This window comes from Macaca mulatta, chromosome 10 (genome assembly GCF_049350105.2).
Source record: "Macaca mulatta isolate MMU2019108-1 chromosome 10, T2T-MMU8v2.0, whole genome shotgun sequence".
NCBI classification, from domain to species: Eukaryota; Metazoa; Chordata; class Mammalia; order Primates; family Cercopithecidae; genus Macaca; species Macaca mulatta.
The window spans coordinates 41,065,001-41,072,500 of record NC_133415.1 but is presented as its reverse complement, the minus strand read 5'-3'; positions in this window follow the sequence as shown (position 1 = coordinate 41,072,500).

Below are 7,500 nucleotides of genomic sequence, written 5' to 3'. Positions count from 1 at the left end.
CGGGACAGCACCCCCACCGCCGCGGAGGGGGGCGGCCCACGAGGCGACGACCACAAGAGGCGAAAGCGAGGAGTGCCTGCTGCGTCAGAGGACCCCCGCTGACCCACGCCGGACGCCACGAGGCAGACGGCGGGGTCGGGACAGCGAGGTCGGGCCGGGTTCCGCACCCCAGTGCCTCCCAACGCACCGCCCGCAGGCGGGGATGGGAGACGGGGGAAACCCCGCGGGCGGGACGAGAAGAACGGGTCTCATTCACCACGAATGCCCGCCCCTCGCCCGTCGCGGCTCGGTCCCGGCCCGGGAGAGCGTGACATCACCACATCGATCAGGGAAAGCATCCCCGGAGCAGGGTCGGCCAGCCAGCCACAGCCTCCCCAGAGGCCAGCGAGCAGATCAGCCTGGCCATCCCCAGCTCCAGGACAGGGGCGGCAGACAACCCGGCAGAGACGAGGAATGCCTGACACGCACGGCACGGAGCCAGCGGGAGTGGGGTTGTCTCGGCCGCCCCAGGTGCCCGCAGCGGGGAGCGCACGGTGGCAGGGTAAGCCCGCGCCACCTTCCCCGCCGCCCCCAGGTGGGTCAGAGACCCGGACCCAAGGCGGCACCGGGAGCTGGGACGCTCGGATGCATGAGAGACCGGGCACACGGGCCCCAGCAGGCGGCTCAAGCACGAGCAGGGCCGGCTAGCCGGGTCACCGGGAGGCCGAAGACCCGCGACGCATCCAAGAGACCCAACCTCTCCAGCGACAGGTCGCCAGAGGACAGCGTGTCAGCAATAACCCGGTGGCCCAAAATGCCGGCTCGGAGTGAAACATATACCTCCCCAGGAGACAGGAGGTCGAGTCACCGACCACGCCGCCGGCCCAGGGAACCCGCGACACGGGCATCTGTCCCCAAAATCGCCACCATCGCAGCCAGACACGGAGCACCCAGGGCCCTCTGGTCGACCCCAGGACACACGCCGGAGCAGCGCCGGGCCAGGGACGTCCTCCCGGCCACCCGTGCCACGCAGGGGCCGGCCCGAGTCTCCAGAGCGAGACTCGGAAGCGTTTCCGGCCGTCCCCTCGTACGACCGGGACACACGAGGGACCGAAGGCCGGCCAGGTGTGACCTCTCGGGCCGCACGCGCGCTCAGGGAGCGCTCTCCGACTCCCCACGGGGACTTGCAAACAACAGGTCACGGCAGAGGGACCGCTCCCCGGCACCCGGGGGACGAGGCAGGACGGTCCCCGGCTCCCCACGGGGACTTGCAGAAAAAATTCGGCCGCTGCCTCAGACGGCCAGGATGCGCGCGGGCCCGCGACCGGGCCGGGAAGGGTGTCCCCAGCCTCCCACCCCAAGCCCGGTGGGTCCCCGCGGGTCGCGGGTCAGGCCTCGGGAGCCGCGGCGTGCTGGTCGACCAACCCCGGCAGCCCCACACCCGGCTCTGGCCCGAAAGCGCAGCGACAACCTCTCCCCACATAAGCCTGCACGCCTGAGCTCTGACTCACAAGTGACGCGCCAGAGCTCTGGCGCGACCGGGACAGCCCGGCTGACGACCGCGGTCTTTCCGGAGCTCTGCCTAGCTCACAGCGGGGACGGTCCCCTCCCTCGGCAGCTGCCACCGCAGCTCCGGAAGCCAAGGGAACGATATAAAAGCGGCCGCCAGATGGAGTCCGACAACCGTCGCGAACGTCACCAAGACAGATCCGGATGGCAGGCCGGCCCGCGGACCGCAAAACCGAAACCGTGAGTCGAGAGACGCTATCCCGAGGCCGAAAACGCAGCCCCTGTACCCCAACCCCACAGAAACGGTCCCCAAACCCTGTCTCTGCATGGACCGCGACACAGTCAGAAGACAACCCACGGCGTGTGGATGTTCGGAGAGGCATCTCGGTGGGAGAAACAACAAGCAAGGACTCGGTCGCGGGTCGTTGAGGACACAGGGAGACACAGAATGCGTAGGCTCTTCCTGAATCCAGACAGAGAAGGAGGGAGGGAGGGAGGGAGGGAGGGAGGGAGGGAGGGAGGAAAGGCAGGCAGGCAGGCAGGCAGGCAAACATAAAGAAGGAAACAGAGAAAGAAAGAAAGGAAGGAAAACCTAAAGGAGAGAAAGAAAGAAAAGAGAAGAAAAGAGAAGACAAATATTAATATAAGTATTTCCATTTGTATATAGGTATAACATATAAAACTACATTAAAATAGAAAAAAATTTATATGCATACACATGAATGAACAGATAAAAATGAATAAACAAAAAATAAGATAACATAACATAAGCAAATAGGCCAGGCGCGGTGGCTGACGCCTGTGATCCCAGCACTTTCAGAGGCTGGGGGAGAGAGAGAGAAAAAAAATGAAAGAAAGAAAGAAAGAAAGAAAGAAAGAAAGAAAGAAAGAAAGAAAGAAAGAAAGAAAGAGAGAGAGAGAGAGAGAGAGAGAAAGAAAGAAAGAAAGAAAGAAAGAAAGGAAGAAAGAAAGAAAGAGAGAGAGAAAGAAAGACAGAAAGAAAGAAAGAAGAAAGAGAGAGAGAGAGGGAGAAAGACAGCGAGAAAGAAAGACGAGAGAAGAAAGAAAAAAAAAGAAAGAGGAAAGACAGGAAGAAAGACAAAGCAAGAAAGCAAGAAAACAAGACAGCAAGAAAGCACGACAGAAAGAGAGAAAGAGACAGAAAGAAAAAGCAAGAAAGCAGCAGAGAGAGAGAGAGAGAGAGAGAGAGAGAGAGAGAGAGAGGCGCGAGGCGAGGCGAGGCGAGGCGAGGCGAATCTACCTGCTTTCACTACATGTGGGGAGAATCAGGAAAGCCCCCACTAACAACAAGGCCTGAAGTGGAGCTGCCATCTGTGAAATCCGAGCAGAAGAGTCCACACGGGTTAAAGACACGAAGAAAGACAGGGAAACAACTGCTCAAAGAGAAGAACAATCTGGCCCAGCCAGGGTCTGTCTCCTGAAGTTGTGTGGGCAACGAGGGAGTGGGACGGAGGGAGGGAGTGGGACGGAGGGAGGGAGGGCCTCCGAGGCTCGTGTCAAACAATAAATGATAATAAAATAAAAGGAAGTTAAAAAAAAAAATTGCGCATCATTCGTAGCATCACTGACGCCTCGAAAGGCGAGAGGCATGTGTTTATGTCACTGTGGGACTGTTTTCTTTTTTCTTTTCTCTTTTTCTTCCCTCTCTTCCCGGAAACTCACTTTTTAATTATTTCATTTTCCTTTTCTTTTTTTTTTTTTAATTTTTAATTTTACTTTCATTTTTACTTTTATTTTTAATTGCTTGAGAGGTTGTCTCCCTCTCTCGCCCAGGCTGGTGTACAGTGGCGCGATCTCGGCTCACTGCAACCTCCGCCTCCCAGGTTCAAGTGATTCTCCTGCCTCAGCTCGGCCTCCCGAGTAGCTGAGATTACAGAGGCGCACGACCATGCCCGGCTAATTTTTGGTATTTTGACTAGAGACGGACGGGGTTTCACCATACTGGCCCTGCTCGTCTGACCACCTCGTGATCCAGCGATCCACCACCCTCGGCGTCCCAAAGTGCTGGGATGACAGGCTTGAGCCACCGCGCCGGGCCTAGTTATTCCTTTTATTTTATTTCTAATTTTTAATTGTACGTATGCACGTATGCATGTATGTATGTATGTATGTATGTATGTATGTATGCATGCATGCATGTATCTATCCTTTTCTTTTTTTTTGAGACGGACAGAGAGAGACAGTGAGAAACAGAGAGAGAGAGAGAGAGACAGACAGACAGACAGAGAGAGAGAGAGAGAAACAGACGGGGGGGGAGAGAGAGAGAGAGAGAGAGAGAGAGAGAGAGAGAGACCAACAGACAGAAGGACAGGCAGAGAAAGAGAGTAAGACAGAAGACAGACACAGGGAGAGAGACAAGCGGGGGGGGGGGGAGAGAGAGAGAGAGAGAGAGAGAGAGAGAGAGCTCCCAGACATCACGAAGCCGTTTCAATGACATATTCTCTCTGGTCTTTGTCTGGGGATATTCAGTTTTTCAACGTAGGCCTCAAGGGCTCCCAGATGTCCCTTTCGAATCTCTACAAAGAGAGTGTCTCCAACCTGCCTAATCAAAACAAAGGTGTAACCCTTTAGGATGAGTCCACACATCGCAAAGCAGTTTCTCAAATACATTCTTTCTAATTTTCATCTGGGAATATTAGGTGATTCACCATAGGCCTAAAGGGACTCCCAAAAATCCATTCAGAGAGACTGCCCAAAAAAAGTGTTTCTAACCTGATGAATCCAAAGAATGGTGTATCGCTAAGAGATCAATCTACGCATCACAAATCAATGTGACAGATAGCCTCTCTCTGGTTTTAATCTGTGGATAGTCTGCTTTCCAACGTAGGCCTCAATGGGTTTCCAAATGTCCCCTCACAGATTCTACGGAAAGCGTGTTTCCAACCTCCTGGTTCAAAAGAATTATCCGTTCGAGGTGAATCCACACGTCAAAAAGCAGTTTCACCAGCAGCAGTTTTTCTCCTTTTCCTCTGGGGATGTTCACTTTCACCAGGAGCCACAAAGGGCTCCCAAATGTCCCTTCGAAGATTCTGCAAAGAACTGCTTCCAATCGGCCGCGTGCAGCGGCTCACGCCTGTCATCCCAGCATTTTGGGAGGCAGAGGCGGGTGGATCACCTGAGGTCAGGAGTTCGAGACCAGCCTGGCCAAAACGGTGAAACCCCATCTCTACCAAGAACACAAAAAATTTGCCGGGCTTGGTAGCGGGTGCCTGTGATCCCAACTACTTGGGAGGCTGAGGCAGGAGAATCCCTTCAACTGGAAGGCAGAGGTTGCAGTGAGCCGAGATGGTGTCACTGCACTCCAGCCTGGGGGACAGAGTGAGAGTCTGTCTTAAAAAAAATAAAAACATTAAGAAAAAAATACTACTACTACAACAACAACAACAACAACAACAACAACAACAACAACAACAAAATGCTTCCAATCTGCTGAATCAACAGAAAGGTTTAACTCAGTAAGAGGAATCTACACATCGCTAAAAAGCAGTTTTACAGATAGCTTCTTGTTAGTTTTTATCTACAGTTTCCTGGTTTTCACCCTAGGCCTCGAATAGCTCCCAAATGTCCTTTTGCAGATTCTACAAAAGGGCCGCTTCCAACCTGGTATATCAAAAGAAAGGTTTCACTCTGTGAGATGAATCCACACACGACAAAGCAGTTTCAGAGACAGCTTCTTTCTAGTTTTTATTTGGGGATATTCGGTTTTTCACACTAGGCCTCAGTGGGCTCCCAAAGGTATACTCGCGGATTCTACAGAAAGAGTGCTTCAAACCTCCTCAATCAAAAATTAGTTGTAATTCGGTGCCATGAATCCACACATCACAAAGCGGTATCATAGAGAGCTTCTTTCTATTTCTCTGGTGGGGATACTCGGTTTTTCACAACAGGCCCCAGTGGGCTCCCAAATGTCCATTCTGCTTCCAAACTGCTGAATCCAAAGGCAGTTTTAACTCGGTATGATGAATCCACACGTCACAAAGCTGTTTCATGAAGACCTTCTCTCTCGTTTTTATCTGAAAACATAAGATTTTTTCACCATACGACACAAGGGTCTCCGAAATGTACACAGACAGATTCAACAAAAAAACCCTTCCAACCTGCTGAGTAAAAAGAAAGGTTTAACTCTGCGAGACGAATACACACACGACAAAGCAGCTTCACAGAGAATGGTGTTTTTTGTTTGTTTGTTTGCTTGCTTGCTTGCTTGCTTGCTTGCTTTTTGGTTTGTTTTCTTGGTTTTTTTTTTTTTTTTTTTTTTTTTTTTGGAGACGCACTTTCGCTCTTGTTGCTCAGACTGGAGCGCAATGGCGCCATCTCGCCTCACTGCGACCTCCGCCTCCCAGGTTCAAGCAATTCTCCTGCCTCCGTTTCCCTTCCCGAGTAGCTGGGATTACAGGCATGTGCCACCACGCCCGGCTAATTTTGTATTTTCAGTAGAGACGGGGTTTCTCCATGTGGGTCAGTCTGGTCTCGAACTGCCGACCTCAGGTGATCTGCCAGCCTCGGCCTCCCAAAGTGCTGGGATGACAGGCGTGAGCCACCGCGCCCGTACAATTGTATTGTATCGTATTGTATTGTATTTACATTGATTGATTGATTGATTGATGCTGCCTGATCAAAGGTCACTCAGGCCCAGTCGTCAAAGTGGCGATTTCCTAGGCAACAAGGAAGGGGGGAGCTTGGAGGTGGGGGCGGGGGCGGTGGAGAAGACACAGTTGCCCCAGGCTGTGCGCAGGCGGCCTGAGCTTCCTTCCTCTGTTGAGGCCTCCATTTTCAGAGTAACAGTGGCCGCTAGGTGATGCCCGACGTCTGCCAATGAGACTGTCAGCCCGGAATGAATTGGGATCGCCTGGAGGGGGAGGCGGGAGGGGGAAGGATGGAGGCCCCCACAGCACAGTGGGTCACCGCGCCCTTCCAGGCGATCCCCACAACTAATCGACCAGGGCCCCTGGGGGCACACAGCCTAAGACCCCAGCCATCGGATCATCTGGAACTTCTGTCCGAAGACGAGAGACGAGAGACCGACTGGAAATTCTCTCGGTCAAGGTCCAAACGTAAAAGAATCACTGACACAGACACCAGGACTAACTAAGACAATTTGTAAAAGTTTCCGTGTTTTGGGTGAATCCGCGTATTTCTGGATCACAAAATTACTGATTTTGAACATTGCGGTTTTTCCACTCCTTACGTGTACGGTCCTGTGATAGACAGACCAGGGGACTCCTCAGCTCAGAGTCCATGAGGCCAGAAGCTGACATCCTAAATTTCTATGTAGAATGAATTTCAGCAAGCCAGCCAAACACTCTGCCGTAAAACTGTCCGGAAGACAAGCGGTGGTGTTTCGGGGGCGGATTTGGGGGGGGGGGGGGAGCCGGGTGCGGTACGCTCACGCCTGTCATCCCCGCACTTTGGGAGGCCGAGGGCAGGCGGATCCCTCGAGATGGTGGCCATTGCACTCCAGCGTGGGCAACAAGAGCGAAAACTCCGTCCAAAACAAGAACAACAACAGAAACGTGAAGTGCCGTCTGCTGTTCTTTTTGCTTCCCACCCCGAGAAGAACAGAATACAGCTGTTGTCTCCCTGCCCGCCTGCCTGCCTGCCTGCCTGCCTGCCTGCCTGTCTGCGTGCCTGTCTGTCTGTCTGTCTGTCTGTCTGTCTGTCTGTGACAGGGTCTCGCTCTGTCTTTCGCCCAGACTGGAGTGCAGTGACACCATTGTGGCTCACTGCAGCCTCAACTTCCCCGGGGTTAGGGGATTCTTCTAAGGGATCCTACGGCCTCGGCCTCCCAAAGTGTTGGGGTTACAGGCGTGAGCCATCAGCACCCGGCCTGAGTTCATACATCTGGTCTCACTACGCCTTAACCACACGCCCGTGAAGCACTCAAGTCAAGAGAGAGTCGGCAAGAGACTTTCAGCATTCTCTCCCAAAACCAGTGAGGTGGATGGCGGCCCTGTGTTTCCCAAGCTCCTGTGGTTTTAAGTGGCCACGCGT